Source organism: Felis catus, chromosome C1 (genome assembly GCF_018350175.1).
Source record: "Felis catus isolate Fca126 chromosome C1, F.catus_Fca126_mat1.0, whole genome shotgun sequence".
NCBI lineage: Eukaryota > Metazoa > Chordata > Mammalia > Carnivora > Felidae > Felis > Felis catus.
The window spans coordinates 56,261,561-56,284,515 of record NC_058375.1 but is presented as its reverse complement, the minus strand read 5'-3'; the positions used below and the strand labels follow the sequence as shown (position 1 = coordinate 56,284,515).

At 41.2% G+C, this 22,955-nt stretch overlaps 1 long non-coding RNA gene across 1 annotated transcript in view; it reads left to right on the top strand.

Annotated features, from left to right (window-relative positions):
* LOC123379654 overlaps positions 1 to 21,975 on the top strand; it is a 59,501-nt gene extending 37,526 nt beyond the window's left edge. The window contains exon 3 of the long non-coding RNA XR_006584377.1: positions 21,436 to 21,975. This is a non-coding gene — a long non-coding RNA (uncharacterized LOC123379654). The remainder of the gene's footprint in view (positions 1 to 21,435) is intronic.
* Positions 21,976 to 22,955: the final 980 nt, after the last annotated feature.

The following is a 22,955-nucleotide window of genomic DNA, read 5'->3' as shown; positions in this document are numbered from 1 at the left end:
GGGGGAAGGCTGCCAAGGATGGGAAGGTTTGGGCTGCCTATTTGAGGAGCCAGGTCAGAGATTTCAATAGCTTGTTAACTGAAGGATCCCAAGAGACACTGACATCTGTCTAATTTTATGTTGGTTAAGTTGAGTTCTGGGTCTGTATTAAAGAGATAAAATAATCAATAGGCTCTGGTTATGAGATAAATAAGTACTGGGGATATAATATACAATATGATGACTACTGTATGGTATATATGAAAGTTGTTAACAGATTACATCCGAAGATGTACTCACAAGGGGAAAAACCATTTTTTTATTTTTCCTTTTTTGGTATCTAATGAGATGATGGACAGTAACTAAGCTTATCGTGGTTCATGTCACAATACATGTAACTCAAATCATTAAGCTGTACACCTTAAACTAATACAGTGCTGTTTGTCAGTTATATCTCAGGAAAACTGGAAAAATATGAGACATAAGAAACCATTTAGAAAACCGGGAAGTGATATACCAATGCAGAGTAATAGCAGTATTTTGTAGCTTAAGTATTCAGTACTCATTCATTGAATACCAGTTACCAAATGACAATGACAAATACCAGGTTGTCCTGGCTAGCATGAATGGAGAGTGGATGATGCATGACAAGAGATTTGAAAAAGTAAATTAGGAAAGGTGGATGCTGAAGGATAAGTAATACATGGGAGGCAGACATGTCTATAAGTTAAGGAGGAGAGGAGGTTGGGAAGACAGGAGGAAAGAGAGAGATAAACATTCCATAAGATGGCTCTAAGCAAAAGAAACATGATTATGAAAGAGAGAGTGAGCCATGTTGCTTCTCCCAGAAGTGGAGGATGTGCAGTTAAAGATGGGATAGGGTGGGGGGAATCCTACCCTTCCCCATTGTACCTAACATCTTCCTCCAATGCCCCTTGTTGAGTCTGCCTTTTTTTTTTTTTACATTAGCATTTAGTCCCTTTTAAAATTCTTGAGATCTGGGCACCTTGGTGGCTCAGTGGGTTGAGTATCTGACTCTTGATTTTGACTCAGGTCATCATCTCATTAGGGTCATGGGATTGAGCCTCACATTGGGCACATTGGAATCTGCTTAAGATTCTCTCTTTCCCTCTGCCCCTCTCCCCTGCTCACATTCTCTTTTCTGTAAAATAAAAAAATGAAAGAAAATTATTGAGATAATCAGTAATTAATCTGAGGCTACGATCCACATAATTAATATATCAAAAGACTGGATATATGGATTGTAGAGGAGAATCAGGTTAAAAAACAGAAGTAATATTTTATTTTTCCCAGATAGAGCTAAATAATCTTCTACTTCTGAACTTACACAGCATTTATCAGGTATGCTTTGTACTCTGGTGTTTGTGTAAAGTGATATCACCTCTAATAGACAATGAATTCCTGGAGCAGAGGACCATGTCTCTCTTATCTTTGATCCCCACTGCCTGACACAATGTCAAGCACATCGCAGGTGTCATTAAGTGTTGTTGAATGAATGATGGAAGACTATATTATCATTAGATAAACTAGCCTATTCCTTGACTATTTGTTCTGGACATTTTTGTGGTGAATGGCAATGTCTACCCAGAAGAAACCCCCAGCTGGGAGATATCAAGGAAGAATATTTGACCACATTTTGGAAGCAGACAATTTTTTGTGTTCTATGAAAAAAAAAGACAATTTTAGTCCCAAGTACTGGAAACTCACCCTGGCAAGAACTCATGCAAGTTTACAGGCTATTCAGACCTGGGTAGCTTTTCCAGACCATTCCTCAGGATTTTTAGAAAATTCATCAGTGTGACTTAGATATGCATGAAAGGGGTTGGGGGGAGGTTGGGGCAAAAGATGCACAAGGCAGATTTCTGTCTTAAGAGAACTTAAGAGTTGTTGGAAAAGTAAGATGTATGTATTTTGAACAGTAAGAGTAAACTTTAAATCAGGAGCCAAATTGAGAGGCCAAGAAGCGGGAAAGGTACCTGTGCATTGGGCCCAGTGTGGATTAGTGGGAAAGAATGGAAGCTGCTGTCACAAGATCCCTGAGTCCCAGTTTGTGAATGAATGATCTGTGCAGATTGGATCCAAGCCTCTGTTTTCTCTTCCATACAAAGGGATTAATAAAAGCATATACCCTACTTACCTGCAAGGCTGATTCATAAATCAAACCAGGTCATCTATATGAATGCATTTTTTTGGGTGAGAAAGTGCTAAGGAATATGGGTAGAACTTGAAAAATGGGTATTACGATTGGCAAAAAGAAAGGGTAGGCTGTACCACAAAGACGAATAATAGCATGAGCTATGAAGCATGGAGGTAAAAAGTTACATGACAGAGTGAAAATTCTGGCCCACTTGGGGCATGCTATATAATGAGAGCATGTTTACATTAAAAATTGTTCTTTATCTGAAATTCAAATTTAATTGTGCAATCCTGTATTTTTATTTGCTAAATCTGGCGGCCTTATCCAGGCTGCCCCATTTCTGCTGCAACAGCCCAGCTCCTATCTCAAGGGCCACATGCTATTTCTTCCCCCAGGTTTTCTGTTTCTCCTGTTTAGGAGGTATTTTCTTCAGCAAGATGAGAAGACTGGGGGAAGAGCTGTACTGTTTGGTAGTTAAGAGCTTAGACTCTGGCATCAGACATCCAAGATTTATAGTTCATCTCTCCTAATGACCATATGTGTGATCCAGGGTTTTAAAAAATCTCTCTGAACTTCAATTTTGTTTTCTGTATAAGGAAAGTACTCTGTGGGATTGTCTTCAGGATTCAATAAACTATATACAGTGCTTGACATGCTTTTGCTAAAAAATCTCAGTTAATCCACGTATCCATCCATACATGCATACATCAGATTTTTTAGTGCATACTATATGTCTTTCCGGTGTCTTCTACTAATAACTAAAAATCTTGTATTTTCCTCCTAACTGCTCTCCTTTATTTCATACCTACTGTCTCCTGGACCACCCACATAGTCCACAGACATGTCAACTTCAAGTCCAAAGTGAACCCCAGGCCTTTTTGTACCTTCTTTTTTACCCCCTACCTTAGTGAACCAAGCCACCCGGTTCCCCCAAATCTCTTAGTCTTTCCTCTTCCCTGTTCCCTCATGCAGTTAGGAACCAATTTCTATCTACTTTTTGCTGTTGCTGTTGTCGTCGTTTTATACCATCTGTGGCAGGCAGAATTCTCATATGACCCCAAGATTTCTTGCCTGTACCTACCCTGCATAATCCCTGGACTGTGGATATGATGAATTTTTCTCTCGTCATTAGGCTAGTAATATGGCACAGTTGATTTTAAGAAAAGAAGGTTATCTGGGTGAACCTACTCTAAACACATGTCTTTTGAAAGCAGAGTTTATTTAGGATGGTCACAGAAAAGGAAGTCAGAGACACAAATGGCTGACTTGCAAAAACCCGATATCCATGCTGTGAACCACAGGCAGAGAAGGATGGCTTCAGGGAGCTAACAGTGGCCACCATCTGACACGTGGCAGGAAAACCAGAACCTTAATCCCACGAATGCAAGGAAATGAATTCTGCCAACAACCTGAGTGAGGATGGAAGAGACCCCTGAGCCCCAGATGAGAACTGCAGCCCTGGCTGACCCGTTGATGGCAGCTTTGTGTGACCCGATGCAGAGAACACACCCTCACCAGCAGGCCCAGGCCTCTGACCCGCGGAATTGTGAGCTAATAAATGGGTTCTGTTTTCAGCTGCTAAGCTTGTGCTGTTTTATCATGTGGCAGCAGAAAGCAGGTTTACCATCACATAGATGTACAGCTTCTCCACCTTCTGTGGCTGCTTTGACTTAGTTCTTGTCTGGTTGATTGCAGCTGTCTCTTATGCCTCCTTGCCTCCACTCTCAAATCTCTGTGAATCATCCACATTTCACACGGATGATGGCATGGTCTTTCTAAGATGTGATGGGGCGCCTGGGTGGCTCGGTCAGTTGAGCGTCCGTCTTCGGCTCAGGTCATGGTCTCACGGTTAGTGAGTCCGACCCCCGCATAGGACTCTATGCTGACAGCTCGGAGCCTGGAGCCTGCTTCAGATTCTGTGTCTCCCTCTCTCTCTGCCCCTCCCCCTCTCATGCTCTGTCTCTCTCTCTCTCTCTCTCTCTCAAAAATAAACATTAAAAAAAAAACTTTAAAATGTGAATCTGCCCATAGCACTCCACTCCTTAGAACCCTTGCACAGTCCTTGCTACAAGGTAAATTCAAACATACTTTTAACATGGTTTAAAGTGCCTTTTTTTTTCCTGTGCCCACCTCTGTGATGTATATCATGCCCCCTCACACCAGCATTTTGGACCTGCAGCCCCTCCAGGCACCTTTGCTCTTGCTGTTCCCTCTATGGGCATATCTTTCCACCTCTGCCTTTGGAAACAGAACCAGGTTCAGCTCTTCTCTGCCTTTCTTAAGTCTTCTTGCAGAATTAAATGCTTTCTCCTGTTTTCCCACAATATCTAATTAAGACTTCTATCACAGTAGCTAAAATAATCCATTTAATGAGTATTTGTTTAGATATCTGTCACCCACTGGGAGAGGAAAGGCTATGTCTGGTCCATACACAGGTCCCAAACCCAGTGTCTGGAACACTGTGAGCGCTGAATAAATATGTGCTCCATAAATATTCATTCAGTGAATAAACAACAGTTACTGTGCTACTACTATGTTCCCTGTTCCTTCTTTCAGATTCTATTTCTTTTTTTTTAATTTTTTAGTGTTTATTTATTTTTGAGAGAGAGACAGAGCACGAGCGGTGGAGGGACAGAGAGAGAGGGAGACAGAATCAGAAGCAGGTTTCAGGCTCCGAGCTGTCAGCACAGAGCCTGACTTGGGGCTGGAACTCACAAACTGTGAGGTCATGACCTGAGCAGAAGTCAGACGCTTAGCCAACTGAGCCACCCAGGTGCCCCCACCCCGCCCTGCCACCCCACCAGATTCTGTTTCTCAAAGGGAAGTAGTTAGAGGCAGGTGCCTAGTCAAGACAAAGTCAAATAGGACATTATCTGGTGCAAAAATAGCCGCCAAGGACAGGCTGATATTAAATTAGCTTGTTCCTGTTGCCTGAGTACAGTTGGCTGCTCTGTTACTTTGTCCAGAAGTGTTATATAACATTCGTTTCTTCAAGGCTTAAGTACTGAGTTTAAAGATTATATGGGCATCTTATTTCTCTGGCTTCTTCTCTTGGTCCCCACCTTTTAATGTGTGTTTGCTTGTTTGTTTTCAGTAAGGATAAGTAAGGCCAAGGAGATAAATTTATCAGTTCGTTTCATTACTTTTCTGGAATCCCCCCAGAATGTTGACACAGTACAAAGCCTTCACTTTCCAGATGAGGAAATGTAGCTCTAAGAAAAAAGGTGACTCTTGTAGGATCTTGCCTGAGATCTGAGTCAGGCCCAGAGAGCCCTGATCTCTGGATTCCAGGCTGGCATCAGGACCTTTGGGTCCTCTGAGAGTTTTCTTGGTTGTTGCTATTCCTACAGCCCACATGATAGATGCAGACACAGCTCTGACAAAACAATCCAAACTAACAGTTAAAGTGAGATAGTTGTATATTTTATGTATTAATATGTCACATATTATATACTTAGTTTTGGCCTATCAGATTGACAAATAATTTTCTTATGACAATACCAGCGTTGGATATAGTGCCAGAAATGTTAGTGAAAAAGCAGACTGGTACAAACTTTCTAAAGGAATAAAACTGGCAAAATGTATCAGAAGTCTTAAAAATGCACATTGTTTTTTTCACAGGGAAATACCCGATCTGAGAAAGTAACCAGTAGAGGCATCTCTTTATTTTTTTCTTGGCCACCCAGCATCCTTTCCCCTTTTCTTTAATGTTATTTTCTTTTCCTATCTTTTTTCTTTTTCTTTCTTTGTTGTTGTGGTTGTTGTTGTTTTTTGTATTTTAAATTCCTTTGTGAGGTCATCCTTTCCCATTATCCTTTCATGTGATTTGGGTTATGTCCATATCTCTCTAACTCCAGGGCTGAGCCATTCAATGCTTTCCACCCATCCAGGCATAGTCATAGATTGAGAGATGAGTTAATGACTCAATCTAACCCTTAGGAGTCAGGTAGGCCCAGGACTTTTATCCAGTTCTGAGAAACTTTTTTCCTTCCCCCTCCCCCTCCCTCCCTTCCTCCCTCCTACCCTTCTTTCCTTCCTTCTTTCCTTCCTTCCTTCCTTCCTTCCTTCCTCCCTTCCTTCCTTCCTTCCTTCCTTCCTTCCTTCCTTGCTGGACTGGAATACAGGAGGACTTGGCTTGGAACCCTTATGTCACCATGTGAAGTCCAAGAATAAATCTAATATGGAAAAAAGCAAGGGTAAGGAGTGGAAAGGCACTGGTCCTGCTAGAGATGATTCAGTACCTGAACCAAGCAGCACCACGTCTAGCCCTGGACTTTGCAGTTTTATGAGCTGATACTTTTATTTATTTATTAAAGTCTATAACTGTCTATTTACTTATTCATTTTTCTTAAGTTAATTTGGGTTGGATTTTTTGGTCATTTGCAGCCAAAACAGAGTCCTAAGTTGATATGTATGCTAATGATAGAATTAAGGATGTGCACGAAGATTTTGATCTCAGAGACATTTCAGGATTTTTTTTATCATAGTGAAATACTGGAAATAACTAGGATGTCCAACAACAGAGGATGAGATAATAATAGCTTCTAACGCATTCCCAGAGGTGCTATGTGCCAGGCACTACTCTAAAAGCTCTGCACACATACTAACTCATCTAATTTTTCCAAGAACCCTGTGACACAGGTACTGGTATTATCGCTATTTTGCAGATGAAGCAAGTGAGACATAGGGAGGTGAACCAGTTAGCTCACAGTCATTCAGTTCATCAGTAGCAAAGGTGGATCTGAATCTAGGCACTCTGACTTCAGAGTATAACCATCATGTTATACTTGGTCTCAAATCAGTTACAATCTATCCATTCAATGCAGTGTGAATCAAACTATCGAAAATATATTTACTGATATCAAATATGCTCACAGTGTATTGTAAGGGGAAAAAATCAGGTTACAAAAGAATATGGCAATTTCTGGTTTCTGGTTCAACATCCAAGGAGCTTAGAAGTTGTCACTCCATCCTAACAAGTAAAAAGCCAAACAGACTGAAAAATCAATAGCATTTCTTGGATCCACTAGAAATGTGAGGCCACATGGCAAACTGTTGTCTCCCAGATCAGAGAAATAGACAGGTAGATACGGAGAATCACAAGTTACCAGAGCAGAAACCCCAGAACAGAAACCTCTGTAGGAAACCAGTTGTGGGGTAGTGAAACCTAAGCTATGATTGAGGAATTGCTGGAGACTCTGTGTGGCCAGGTCTGACCGATAAAGCCTCCAGGAGACCCAGTCATAGAGAGGACCCCATACTTTTGTGAGTTTTACCTCCAGGATCTTGATTCGGCCCTCACATTGGATATTGGAGAAAAATCCACTTGTGTTCCCTTCCTTCAGGAGGAGGGATAAAGGAACCATTTTAGAAATATGCCAGAACATTCTTTTCTTAACAAGGCCTGCCCTCAGGGGAAACTATTTTACCAGGGCTTAAACTATTTAGGTTTTTCAGAGCCAAACCAACCTGGGGAAGGGAAATACCCAACTCCAGCAGACTCTAGCCACCCTGCTGCATCCAGAGTGTGGGGTGGGGATACTGAGAAGCGCATGCAAAGTTCTCAGTCTAGAAGAACAGGCTCCCTAGAAGGCTGAAACCCAAGCGGAGGACTATCAAACACTCCCCTCCCCCCACGCTTCACCATCACATTACTAAAGCCCAACCTACAGCAGTTCCTTTTACCTGGTGCATCATGTTCTGCTATTCAGAAAAAAATTACAAGACATACTAAAAGTCAAAAGACACAGTTTGAAGAGATAAATCAAGCATCAGAACCAGACTCAGAAATGTCAGGGATGTTGGAATGGTCGGATTAGGAATTTAAAACAACTATGATTAATACAGTAAAAGCTCTAATGGATAAAGTAAACAGCATGCAGGAACAGATGGGTAGTATAAGCAGAGATATGAAAACTCTACGAATCAAAAAGGACATGTATAGATATGATATCCAACATGTATATGTGACTGTTTTTGTAATTTATCCATATTTTTATCCAGAAAATGTGTTTCTTACGTAATAAGTGCAGAGTAGTATGTAACTAGTGTAAGAAATTATTCCTCCTTTTTTGAAAATTAGGTTGTTGATAGTTGAGACTATAATTATCTTAGACAAAATAGATTTAAAAATTAAATATCAGTAATTTCATAGGGTGTAATGTAATAGCTAACTTTCTTTGACCACTAGAGACAAAACATGGCCATTCAGCTTTCATTAGGAGACCCTTTCCTCATTCCTCAGCCTTCATTGGCTTTCTACTGTCTTACTTTATCTCCTGCTTCCAAGGATAGCTTCAAACAACTTCACATTAACAAAATGCCTATTTAAAAGTGTTACATTGACTGCTTGTGTCCTTTGTGTTCCTATCTCAACTCGCCCCACTGTTAAGATTTAGGCTGCAAATTTCCCACTGTATTGTCCTTCATAAATCTAGAAACAAAACAGTAGGCTAAATGCCTGTTGTTCTAGGAATTAAACACACACACACACACACACACACACACACACACACACACAGAGCTAAAACTAAGTTACCAGGGTGCCTGGGTGGCTCGGGTGATTAAGCTTCTGACTCTTGGTTTCTGATCAGGTCATGATCTCACTGTTTGCGAGTTCGAGCCCTATGTCAGGCTCTGCACTGACAGTGCAGAATCTGTTAAAATTCTCTCTCTCTCTCCCTCTCTCTCTCCGTCCCTCCCCTGCTCATGTTCTCTCTCTCGAAATAAATAAACTTAGAAAAAATAAAACTGGGTTACCACTCTAAGAATTATGATAGAAAGATGAGTTCACTGCAGGAAAATAGAGTCATAAAATTTTAATGTAGTCTTAAACATTTAATAGGTGTTTCCTCCAACCCCAAGATACTAGTATAGAAGATAGAATTCCATATAGGAGATCTATAAATTCATCAGCTGCGAGAGCTCCCAGCGGAATGAGGCAGTGCCCATGAGTGCCAGTGGCAGATAAAAGCCAAAGAAAAAGTAGAGAGATATATAAAGGGTTATATCTTGGGACTGTGACTGCCATATACATTAGGAATGCTGCTAGTAACACAATATCCAACTAATATCAGCTGAAACAAATACAGGTTTGTGTTTGCTTTTGTTTTTCACGTAACAATAAATTTGAGATAGGTGATTGCTAGAATCGGCTTAGCAGCTCCATGATAACATCACAAAATCCTTTGTGTCCTTTTACTCTGCTTTGCTTAGCCTGTTGGCTTTTTGTCCTTACACTTGTGACACCCTGGATATGACATGACATGACATGACATGACATGGCCATTGTAGCTTCTCACAACTACAAAATATCTGGCACATAGTAGTTTCTCACAAATGTTAGTGTCTTTCTCTGCCCAATTTCTTAGTGTGGGGCATGAAACAGTAAGATAAGATCCACTTTTCAACATCCCCTTTGCTCACTCACTCCCAAAAGGAGGATTTGGATGACTTCTCTCTCAGTATGGCCTGCTCCTATGGGGCAGACAGCCTGCCAGGCCCCCTCCAAGGCAGAGGACTTCTTGCTGCATATTCATGCACTGATCTGGTCTAGTCATCCATGGCTGAGGTGTCAGGGTGGGGTTTACTGCAAGGGCACTGCCTGGGCCATAGGGGTTCATACAGAGGAGAACCAAGCCCTCTGGGATCCTTTCCTTACAAGGTAACTGTGTGCATGGTGGGCTCCTGACATCTGAGTCTTCAGAGGTTCCTCCTGAAAATCTTGCCCAGTGGAGTGAGGTACATTAGTAGGAAAATCATTCACGAGATCCGTAGGAAACTACTAGCACTACTAAATCAGACATGGAGTTGTCTGTTCTTCCATGCATCTAACAGGTATTTTTTTGAACACTCGCCATGTACCAGGCACTTTTCTAGATGCTTTGGGTTATGGCAGTGTTTTTAATGGACAAAATCTTTGTTCTCTATATGCAACACTCACACACACACACACACACACACACAAACACACACACATACACACACAGCAATCCTTCCTCTGCTCCCCTCTGCCCTACTCTGTGCTCCAGGAGACAGCCCCACCCCAACTGCCTTCTAGCTCTTGGTAGGGTTCTGTCAATGGAAGGTATAGCAAGAGACTGGAAGTGGAGAGGTGAGAGACATCAGGGTATTTCTTCCCGTCACTCCCAGGGTTTTGGCCCATGGGTTCTGGTTATGGCTGCTTCCCTCTGGACCACAATTCCTGTTAGGCAACCCCCCTCCATGGCCCCAGCTCTGACTGGCATCTGTAACACTCTTCTCCTATAGCTCTAAGCGTGCTAACATCTTCCTATCACTGCTACTCTATCAACCTTTCAGTATTCCCTATTAGTTAACCCTTCTCATTCTGCATTTCCATAACTCAAGTGTCTTGAACCATTGGAATTGCATTGTGTTTTTTGCTAGAATTCTGACTCAAGGTTGGTTATACAATTTGTAAGGCCCAGTGCAAAATAAAATGAGGGGCTCTTTATCAAAAAGCGGGACAAAAATATTATTAAAGGTACTAAAATACACAACTTTTTCCTTTAAAATTATTTTATGACATATATTGGGGTAATAGTGATATATGAGTAACAACATAACTTCCATATTGAAAAATAATGTGTCTGGTGTCATAATTGTATATAATACAACAAATTTAATATATCACCATGACATGTTGATTGTTCATAAGATTTCTGGTTGGCTTTTCTGCAAATTAATTTATCAGGTCGTCAAAATGTATACTTTTAGCAGCTTCATTTCAAGAAATAAAATCGAAGAAACATCGATCACTGCAAGACTGGAAATAATGTTCAATTTTTTTAATTTTGAGAAGGATCTTTCTGCTGATGCAGTTATTACTGGAGCTGTTATAAGTTGTGACAACATTAAGATAAATTTCAGGCAAATTATTTTGAAATATAAATTCAATTACATTTAGAGCTGATGATTATTATGGAACAATTTTTCCAAAAAGTCTCACTCTTCATACAGAAATGAGTTCTGTGTGAATCTACATTTAATTTTAATTTACACAATGGAATTTTAATGTTTCCTCTGACTTTCTTTAAATGTAAAGTGACTTCATGGTTTGTATGTAGTTCAAAATGCCTGTTTATATATTCTATCACCGTATCTTCAACTAGAAGGAAAAATTGATTTTAAAATTATCTTCCTTGTTAATAATTGGTTCATCTGAAGCTTCATATAAAAATGGTGTTCTTTTCTGTCAGGTGCAACAATTTTTACATTTAATTTCTATTTCTAAGCTTGTGAATACTTATTTATAATATAGTAGCAATTTTCCAAACCAGGGATAACAAACTCTGTAGAATTATAATAATTCTCTGATGTAGTTTATTACAAGTTTAACGTATATGCTTTTATTTTGTAGTTATTTGCCAACAAAGTTCACTGTCTGAGCACCAGCAATTTCTATCCTGGTGCTTAGGCTGAAGCATGACATTTGTGCAAAGCCTTAAGAGCAAGCTGCAGGGATGAACAGGCAAGCTGGTCTCCCAATAGGTGTTCTAGAGTTGTTCCTCCATGTGGAGTCTCTCCTCTCTCCTACAACCATGGATACTGCTGCTTATGCTGCTGAGGTTGCTGTCACCACCATGAGTATTAGCCTCATCTTGCCCACAGACACAGCCTGAAGGCCCAAAGCCCCCGGACCACCCCATGGTGTACATGCACACTGAGTGTGTGTGAGCATTGCTGCTGGACCACAAATACACACATATACTATTGTCCAGAATATCTCCACTGCTCATCCACAACTCTGTGCATACTCCATTGACCCATTAGACTTATTTACAGCACACAAGTTCAAGGATAAAATTATTATGAATTTTGAGACTGCAACAGTAGAGGATTAAACTAAGCACAGAAACCTTCCGAGGATGGGTCCCTATTCGACTGCACAGGTCTCACACCCATGAAGCCGGCCCTGGTCTTACATGTTCAGTTCATGAAATTTATATTCCAGTAGAAGACACCAAAGATGAACAGATAAAAAAGGAAACGTATACTAAAAAACTAGTAGAGCTAATGAAATATTGTAGAAAATAAAGCAGGGCAAAGAGACAGTGTCAGGGGATGGAGTGTATCTACTCTAGCTAGGATGGTCAAGTAAGGCCTCTCTGATGAGATGAAATTTGAGGAAAGGTAGAAACGAATTGAGGGAGTGGATCTTGGTAATGACCGGGAGCAGAGCATTCCCATTAGAGGGAAGAGGAGAGCTCAATCTCTGATATGGAAATATGCTTGCAGAGCTCAAGAAAAAGCAAGAAGCACAGTGTGCTAGGAGGCAGCAAGAAAGGAGTGATCAGGAGAGGTCAATGGGGCCTGATTGGACTCTGGGTTTTATTTTAAGTGTGTGGGAAACCACCCAAGTGAGCTGGGAGCAGATAAGCTCAGGAGGTGGTGGAGGGTAGGAATGCATGAAGTTCTCCCCTTCCACCTCACTGATGCTATGCTCCTCCTCTCTCATTACCCCATTCATGGCCTCCTTCACAGTAGTCTTCCCCCAGTTCTTACAACTCAGAGATTTCTCCCCTCCCCCCAACTAAGTCCTTCATTCATATGGTTCTTTTCTCCTGGGTGCTCTCTGACCACTTTTCTCAAAGTAGACTCCTAATCCTTCTGGCCTCAGCTTAAACTTGACCTTCTCTACCAGCTAACACCTTATTCCAAGTATCTCCCCCATGATTCTGCTTTAGCCCTGAAATTTCAAGTTTCCTTCATGGAATTGATTTATGTCCACATTATCTGTTTACTTACTTGAGTATACTTTGCAATTTTTATTTACTTGTTGACTTATTTTTGGTCTATCTCCCCAACCAAATGGTGAAATCTATGAGGAAGAGGACTATGTCTTCTTGTTCCCCACTAGGAAACAGCCTTCTCACAGTATCTCATACATACTCATGATGAATAACTAACTGTTTGCCAAATGAATGAACCTGTCCTCTGTACCTACTACCACAATATATATCCCATGGCTTGGCAATTTTTTGCCTGAAATTATAGGATTTCATTCCCAAACTTGTCATGTAATAAGTGTGTACTTAACTTTCAAGTTTCAGCTGTATCCTTACCTTCACAAAGGGAAGGCTTGCATGTTACACACACACACACACACACACACACACACACACACACACACACACACACTTCACCATATCCACCTATTGTTTCTTTCTTGTGTTTCCAACATACTTTGTCCCTACCTAAAAAAGGAATCATCACATTGTGTTATAATTATCTCTTTATATGTCTATTTCCCCTTACTGTTATAAGCCCCTTGAGTGCAGAGGGCAAATCCAGCTCAATTTGGCAATCCCTGCTTCTAGTGCCATCCTAGCACATGGAGGTGACCCATATATGTTGGGAAATTAGTATAGATGCGTCTCAAAAGCTTCTTTATGGATGGGCTGCTTCTGTAATCAAATCAAACATTACTCAGACCCTGCGTTTAAATCAGCATGGTGTTATTTACATAGTTTTATGATTTCTAAATGAAATTTTAAATGAAACAATACGTATTCTTTTGTCTTTAGAGTCACTTTCCAATTTGATATCCCATCACACCCCACCCATAATTGTGACAGAGCCTGGTATACTTGCAAAGCCTCAGGCCCAAGGAGATAAAGTGCTGATCCACAAAGACACCATGTTGGCTCTCAGATATTGTTATTAACCAGCATTTGTTGCCAGATGGAACAGACCTGGAGTGGGAACAGGAAAAGCCAAAGGTGAAATGAGGTTCCACTCAGTGTCAGCTCTGAAACTAGACAGCCTAGTGATTTTTCCATTACAGGTGCACACAGTGAGGCCAATCTATAATTGGCTAAGTGATAATTATCCTTAGGCTGGCAGCCAAAACACCTGATGCTGACTCTGCCCCAGCCTAGTAGATAGAACAGGCATGTCACAAGGTGGGCTTATTAAATTCATCAGGCTGCTGCTCAGAGAATGGTCATTTCAGAGCCAGGCTTGCAGCCCGCTTTAACCCTTCACAGACTGATTCTCCTATAACGGGTACACTTGGCGACCCTCTGACAAATCCTCTCCCTAGTTGCTTCTCAGTCTCTCCCTTTCCTCCCCCCCACACTCTGCAAATCACTTGATATGAATCACCTTAATTAAACTTCAGGACAGTTTTGGGAGATCGATATTGCACTCTCCATTTTACAGATCAGAACATTGGGCTTCCACTAGGTTAAATAACTTGCATAAGGAGGGGGCTTAGCCAGGATTCAAATGCTTATCCATTGGTATATGTATGCTGATACATCCACCAAACTACGCAGGAGTGACTGAGAGTGAATGTCTGTGTCTGAACACAGACAACTATGTGGATATACATTATCTGAAAAAAAAAATGTCCTGCCTTAGCTTTATAACTTAAATATTTTAAGTGTGAAATTAAAAACTTAGACACAATGATTTATCAGCTTAGAAGGAACCTCCTTGCCCCCATTGAACAGAGGCAGATAGGATGGTCACAGAGCCTTAATGGTACATCTAGAAGAAGCCAGCATTCCTGACTTCAAGCCTGTTCAGCCCCGGATGGGGACGCTACAGAATGGGACTGTACAATTGTACTATTTTCCAGTTCTCAGCTGTGACTATAACCTGAGTCTGATCAGTCATGGTTTTTCTGCTTGTTCCCTTTCCGAATTAAACACCTTAGCACCTAGTGTGAAGACACCATCCTTTCTCTACACCCCACCACCCCATCGTAACATAGACGTGCTAACGACATTCTGCCGTACCAGCTTGTGAACTGAACCTTCAAATTTGCAGGCTCCCTCCAGTTGAAAAGCTGATGTGTCATGGGAGAAACTCATGATAGAAGCATGTTTCCTGCCCCAGGGGGCAAAGGCCAGTGTTCTGGAAGTCCCATAGGAAGGTAGGCCCTTATAAGCCTCAAAAAGCCAAGGCAAACCATTTTCATTGTTTCAAGACCTCTGAAAGGAGTTTGATATACAACCACTCAGGACAAAAATAAGCTTCTTGCTCAACTAAATATATTTTTATGAGATCCCCAGTGTCACTTCTTTGACCAGTGGCCTGGATGCTGAGCTTTAAAATCTATGCAGCCGGGCCCACCACGCAGTCTCTAAGCCCAGAGGACCACTCCTAACCCCGAAGGAAACAGGTCTCTGCTTAACCATGAGCCCCAGCTCACTGCCCTGTCACAGAGCACAGTAAGGAGGGATCCAGGGGGAAAGCTCACATAAAAACAGATGCCAGAACCCATTCTAGGTGTCTGTTTTCCATCAAGCAGAGAAGACTAAACAGGCTTACCAGCTTACAAGTAAAATGATTTCTGACTGTAAGAATCAGCTCAAATTCCACCTCTTATATGATGTGTTCCCTAAATCCCTGAAGCAATATGTGTGTCGGCCTCCTCTGCACGCCCCTCTAGGACTCTCTTTAAACACATGAGCCTATATGGCTTCATGTCTTTTATGACACAAGGTGAGTTAGTGAGCAACCACTCAGAGATACAAATTTTCCCCCTTCTTCACTCCTGAGTGGTTTGGTGCAGGTATCACCATACATATATCAACGGTTAAGAGTTTGAATCCTGGCTAAGCCCCTTCCTTATGCAAGTTATGTAACCTAGTGGAAGCCCAATGTCCTCATCTGTAAAATGGAGACTGTGATGCCTATCTCCCTAAACTGTCCTGAGGTTTAAGTAAGATGATACCTACAAAGTGGTTTGCATGGTATTTGATACTCAGAGGGGTACTCGACAGTTTTGTTCCCCATGTGAGTCTCTCTTTACACATACATGTATTCCATACATAGAAACTCCTACAGCCAGAGACATTTCAGACTTTTCACAGTCATAGTGCCCACATTGGGTCTCAGGCAACATGCTGTAAACCTAACATATTAATATTCTTCAGTGATATGTCTGAATACATGGCATATGTTTCAATAATTGGAATAAAGTCTATGAATGGCTGCAAGGTCAATCTGGTCAGGTTTGCTGTCGAACAAGTATTGCATGCTTCTGAAAAATATTTTCGTTTTCAAAGTTCTTTGAACTTTGAAACATAGCTAAGGGATTGGAGACCTGTGTTAGGATTGTTGTTAAAGCCACTGCATCTCCATTAAAGGTTAAGGATGGGTTTAGCATCTGTTTTCCTCAGTGCCTGGCTCAAAGCAGAAACCCAATAACCCTTTTTCAATGACTGAGTAAATGAAGGAAAGAATGCATACTCCTTAAAAAACACGAGGCTGACCCTTTTCCGCCATCGCTCACAGGTGGAATTAGCCTTTGTTCTTCCTCTGTATCTCACCTCCTGCACACGTACATTTGACCAGACCCTGAGGGGTGAAGGTTGAAATACAACAGCAGAGTGGATCTAAGTTTAAGGGCATGCATTCTCCTTATGGTTATGAAATGATTCTTCCTAGGAACGAAATATGATTGGATATTTTCTTTAAAATTTGACTTGAACAGTTGTCCTGGCACTGGAAAAGAAATCAGTACCTTTTAGTTATGTTTATAAATTATCATAAAGGCATAGTTTACAGTTAAAGACTATCTTGTGCCCAAAAGAGCTGAAATGTTTGCTATTCAGGTTTACCAGAGTGCACTGGATATTATTCTTCTATATCTGATGCCAACTAAGCACGAGTCATGATCAGAGTGGTGCTTTATGTATGTCTAACATAGCATTGAGTGCCTTTAAGTGCTGAAAAGGTTCAGGACACGTCAGAGAAGATGAAGTTATCAGGAGAACGTTAGAATAATTCATGAAGGAGGTCCCTGAGGAGGCTGAATCCCTAACACAAGATGAGGGGATGGATTGATCTTTTTTTTATTTTTAAATTTTATTTAATTTTTTAAATGTTTATTTATTTTTGAGAGACAGAGAGACAGAGCACAAAGGGGGAAGGGGCAGAGAAAGAGGAATACACAGAACCCAAAGCAGGCTCCAGATTCTAAGCCGTCAACACAGAGCCTGACACAGGGCTTGAACCCATGAACCACGAGATCATGACCGGAGCCAAAGTTGGACACTCAACTGACTGAACCACCCAGGTTCGTTTAAATTTTATTTAAATCCAAGTTAGTTAACATATAGTATAATAATGATTTCAGGAGTAGAATTTAGTGTTTTATCACTTACTTATAACACCCACTGCTCATCCCAGCAAGTGCCCTCCTTGATGCCCATCACCCATTTAACCCATCCCCCACCCACCTCCCCTCCAGCAACCCTCAATTTGTTTTCTGTATTTAAGAGTCTCTTATGGTTTGCCTCCTCTTTTTTTATCTTACTTTTCCTTCCCTTCCCCTATGTTCATCTGGTCATGGAATTTCTTAAATACTATATATGAATGAAATCATGTGAAATTTATATTAGGAAGAATGATGTACTTTCTAATAATATGGGAAGAAAGAGGCTAGAATGAGTAGGAATAAGGATATATTTATAATTAGGGGGTGCTTAGAAGATGAGGAAATGTCAACCCAGTGCTTGTATTTTCTTAGTGAAATAGGGAACAGGGATATCTACTGAGTGTTCAGGGTAAGCGATGGAGGGGAGACGTGAGCAGAGAGAGGCTGGATAAGGCCATATGGAGAGTAGGACAGAAAGTGTGCTGGCCAGAGAAACATAAAGGGGTGACCTGCTGTGCTGTGAATTTCTCCAGCCATGCCTGAAATCTCAGGTACAAGAGCAGAAAAAGCATACAGCTGATTGATTCAACCTGGGTAGGGGTTGCCCTGTGTATACAATGGAAGCATCACAGGAAAAGAGAAGTTGAGTACATCTGCAAAGGGGTGTTGACGTCATCGAGTATGCACTCTGATCTTAGGAGTGAAGGACATGAAGACATGGGAAGAGATTTGATCTTTCTCCCCAGATCTGCTCTTCTAAAAGGTGGTATTAAGCGATGATTAAGAGCACAGACTCTGGAATTTGATATTATTCTTTCAAAACCTGCTTAATACTGGCTGGGTGATCCTGGCAAGTTACTTGACTTCTCTGTACCTCCTTATTTTCATTCATTAAGAGTATGTGAATGGTACTTACCTCACTGAGTTGTCATGAGGATTGATGAGTTAATATACTTAGATTGGAATCGACATAAAAGAAGATCTGTTTAAGCATCATCCATTATGCCTCTGGAAGTCTCCATTTCAGTAACTCCATCTCCATCTATCCAGAAGGTCATAAAAGCAACTTGACAATCATCCTTGACACCATCCTCACTTCCCACATAGAATCCATCTCAAGGCCCTACACTTCTATTTCCAAGATAGACCTTAAATCCCCCCACTTCTCTATTTCTATTGCTGCTACATTAGTCGAAAGCACAATGATCTCTAGCTGGACCTTGGCTATCGCCTCCTAACTCATTCCCCATCTTCTTCTTTTGCAGCTCTACAGTCCGTTTTCCACACAATGGGTGGGAAGGGTTTTTCAATCTCAGCACCACTGGGATTTGGAGCCAGAGAATTCTTTGTTGTTGGGAGCTATCCTGTGTATTGTATTTCATTTAGCAGCATCCTGGCTTCTCTCCACTAGACACCAACAGCACCTCCCCCTCCCCTGGTCATGACAACCCCAAATGTCCCAGATATTGTCAGATCACTGTGGTTGAGAACCATTGCCACAGAAAGATAGAATACACTATAAAAAGATTCAGAGCATATATGATCTAACGTATCTTGACAAAGATGATGTAACTACAAACTAATACTGTCAAAAACAACGCCAATATCCCAATTCTGATTTCAGTCCTCTTCCCATTAGGCCAAACCCTGTCCCAGTGTTTAAAGTAAAATATAATATAGCAGCAACATAAGATGATTCTTACATGGCAAAGGGGAATTAAGATAGCTAACCAGCAGACCTTAAGGTAGGGAGTTATCTTGCTTTATCCAAGTGAACCCAAAACAATCAAAGAGTCCTTCAATTCATAAGAGGAAGACAGAAAAGGTCTGAGTGATTCAGTGTGAAAAGAATTTGGCCTGCTAGTTATGTCTTTAAGGAGGACGAAGAATCCAAGAGCTAATGAATGTGGACAGCCTCTAGAAATGGGAAAGGGTGAGGAAACTTTTTTTTTTTCTAGAGCCTCCAGAAAAGAAAGAAGCCTATTGACACCTTGATTTCAGCCCAGTGAGATCTCACACTTGTGAACTACACAACTGTAAGATAACAAACCTGTGTGGTTTTAAGCAACCAAGTGTGTGGTAATGTGTTATAGCAGCCGTAGAAAATTAATGCAATGCCTTTCTAGCTATAGAGCCTTAGAGTTAGTTACTTAAATTCTCTGAACAACAGTTTCCTCAATATATAATGATAGTATTTAGCCCTTGGCTTCTTGTGAGGAATAAGTGAAGGAATCGAAATAAAGTGAATTAGAACAATGTCTGATGTTATGAACTGAATTGTGTCCCCCGCCTCCAATTTGTATGTTGAACTCCTAACCCCCATACCTCAAAATTTGACTATATTTGGAGAGAAGGTATTTAAAGAGGTGATTAAGGTTAAGTGAGGTCATATAAGTGGGACTCTAATCCAATAGGACTGGGGTCCTTATAAGAAGAGGGAAAGGGGCACCTGGGTGGCTCAGTCAGTTAGGCGTCTGACTTCGGCTCAGATCATGATCTCACTGCTCGTGAATTTGAGCCCCGCATCAGGCTCTGTGCTGACAGCTCAGGGCCTGGAGCCTGCTTCAGATTCTGTGTCTCCCTCTCTTTCTGCCTCTCCCATGCTCATGCTCTATCTCTCTCTGTCTCTCAATAATGAATAAATGTTTAAAAAAAATTTTTTTTAAAGAAGAGAGAGAAACACCAGGGATATGCACTCATGCCTTGATCTTGGACTTCCAGCCTCCAGAACTGTAAGAAAATAAACTTCTGTTGTTTAAGGCCCCCAGTCTGTGGTACTTTGTTATGGCCGCCCTAATAAACTGGGACATCTAATCGTACTAGGCAGTCAATAATGTTGATTCTTATCATGAACTGTTTCTTATTAACAAATTTGGAAAATAGTACTACTTGGATTGCATTTAAAAAAAAGATGATGTGAGAAACCTGAGTTCTACTTTTGGCTCTGGATCCCTGGCAGTGTCATTTTGTCAAGACATACATGTCATATGCGCTCCCCAACTTTTTATATTGCTGTTTTCTCTCTTCTGGTTGACAATGGTAGATGGAACACATGTGTCTTTCCCCCAACCCCCCAGTCCCCATTAAAAAGACAATAAAGGATTTTTATTTTAAAGATGTACAGCCACAAGAACAAAGAGAACAGGAGAGGAAAAGAAAGTAATAAAATGATTTAAGCTGTGAAGTAAAAGGAGAAAGGATGACTGACTTGGCAGGCCTCAGAACATTGAACCCTAACCCATCCATGTAATTTTCCCGAAGCGAGCTGATATGCACCACACAGCTGCACAGCGACTCAAGAATTGGCCACACCGGGGATCCATGAAAGTGTGTGTTTGGGGGCAGGCAGAGGTGGTGGCTGACAATCAGAGGACTAATTGAAAATCTATTTCCTACCCTATGACCCAGCAATAGCAGTGCTAGGAATTGACCCAAGGAATACAGGAGTGCTGATGCATAGGGGCACTTGTACCCCAATGTTTATAGCAGCCCTTTCAATAATAGCCGAATTATGAAAAGAGCCTAAATGTCCATCAACTGATGAATGAAGAAATTGTGGTTTATATACACAATGGAGTACTATGTGGCAATGAGAAAGAATGAAATATGGCCCTTTGTAGGAACGTGGATGGAACTGGAGAGTGTTATGCTAAGCGAAATAAGTCATACAGAGAAAGACAGATACCATATGTTTTCACTCTTATGTGGATCCTGAGAAACTTAACAGAAGACCATGGGAGAGGGGAAGGAAAAAAAAAAGGGTTAGAGAGGGAGGGAGCCAAAACATAAGAGACTCTTAAAAACTGAGAATAAACTGAGGGTTGATGGAGGGTGGGAGGGAGGGGAGGGTGGGTGAGGAGTACTGAGGAGGGCACCTGTTGGGATGAGCACTGGGTGTTGTATGGAAACCAATTTGACAATAAATTTCAAATTAAAAAAAAAAGGAAATCTATTTACAGCACAGTTTGACATTTAGACCCTCTCTCTTACTTTGCAAAGTTGCAGCTATACCTTCCTTAGAAGTAGAAGAAAGAGATTGACTCTCTGGAAAGAGACTTGGCATTGGGGGCCACCCGGATGGAAGGCAGAGACAATGTACTGAAATAGGGGAATTTGATGAAAATTCAAATATTGAATTCTGAGACCCCTTCACCTTTTCTTTTAGGATCCAGAAGGCTGGCAGGCAGGCTTAACATCTCCAGGTCAAAGACTATACGGACCTTCTTGGAGTAATCTGTCCACCCCCATGAGAAAAGGCACCTGGATACTGACATTGTTGGTTCTGACCCACCTACCATGAAGCCTGTTCAACGCCTGCCATGTTCATGCCCCTCTAAACCTCCATGTGCTATTTTTAGTGTCCTGCTTTTAAATATGTGCTAACAGCCCAGGGTCGATTGAAGACAATTGAAGGAAGCCTCCAACCTGAGCAAAGGAGACCAAAACTAACAAACACCATAAAAAAAGAAAAGTGAGGGAAGAGGGATTTGAAAAGGGAGACAATGTGGGGAGAAGCAACTTAAACCAGAAAAAAAAAACTATTATTAATATCTTTGTAGACAAATGACATTCCATTGCAGCCACAAATTAAGAACAGGTTATTTTTCCAAGGAGTATTCATAAAACCAAAAAAGCACTTAGAAATGTAAAAATAAAACAGCAAAAGTGAAAAAGCTCAAAAAAGTTGGCAGATACAAAACCAAAAAGAACATACAAGAAAAATGAGCCTGATGGCTCATCTGCAAATAAAATTTACTTGGTTATTTTGATGTCACCAGATATTATGATATGAATATTTCAAAAGGATGGGGGAAGCAAAGTGTGTGGTCCATGTGGTGTGTGAGTGTGTGTGTGTGTGTGTGTGTGCATGTGCGCATGTGTTCTCCAGGAGGGGACAAGAGAACTGAATCCTCACCTTCCACAGCAGGAAGTCAAGACATAGTATCTCAAATAAAGAAATAGTGGTGTAAGCATATTGTTAATAAATGTGGAGATAAATAACCAAAGAAACTGCTAAAAGTTTCAAAGCAGTGTCTCCAGGTGACAGGAACAATTTGTTGAAACGGTATGAGTATGGCAGGCCGGCTGATGTTCCTTTAATAAGCTTTGTAAAAATCATTAACTTTTGGGGCACCTGGGTGGCTTACTTGGTCAAGCACCCGACTTGATTTTGATCTCACTATTTGTGAGATCGAGCCCCGCATTGGGCTCTGCACTGACAGTGTCGAGCCTGCTTGGCATTCTCTGTCTCCCTCTCTCTCTCTGCCCTTCCCCTGCTTGTGCGCTTTCTCTCGCTCTCTCTCAAAATATAGATAAATAAATATTTTTAAAAACACTAAGGAAATGAACTTTTAAAAGCATGTACATATACGTTTTTTATTTGAAATTTTATTTCATTTGTAATTATTTTTATTTTAGAGAGAGAGCACACATGAGTGTGAGCACAAGCGGGGAAGGGGCAGAGGGTGCGAGAGAGAATCCTAAGCAGTCTCCACGCGTAGGCACCCCTGAAAATAAATTTTAAAAAGACTAGGTGTAGGGGTACTTGGGTGGCTCAGTCAGTTAAGCGTCTAACTCTAGGTTACAGCTCAGGCCATGATCTCACCGTTCTTGAGTTCAAGCCCCATATTGGGCTCCATGCTGGCAGTGTGGAGCCTGCTTGGGATTCTCATTCATTCTCTCTCT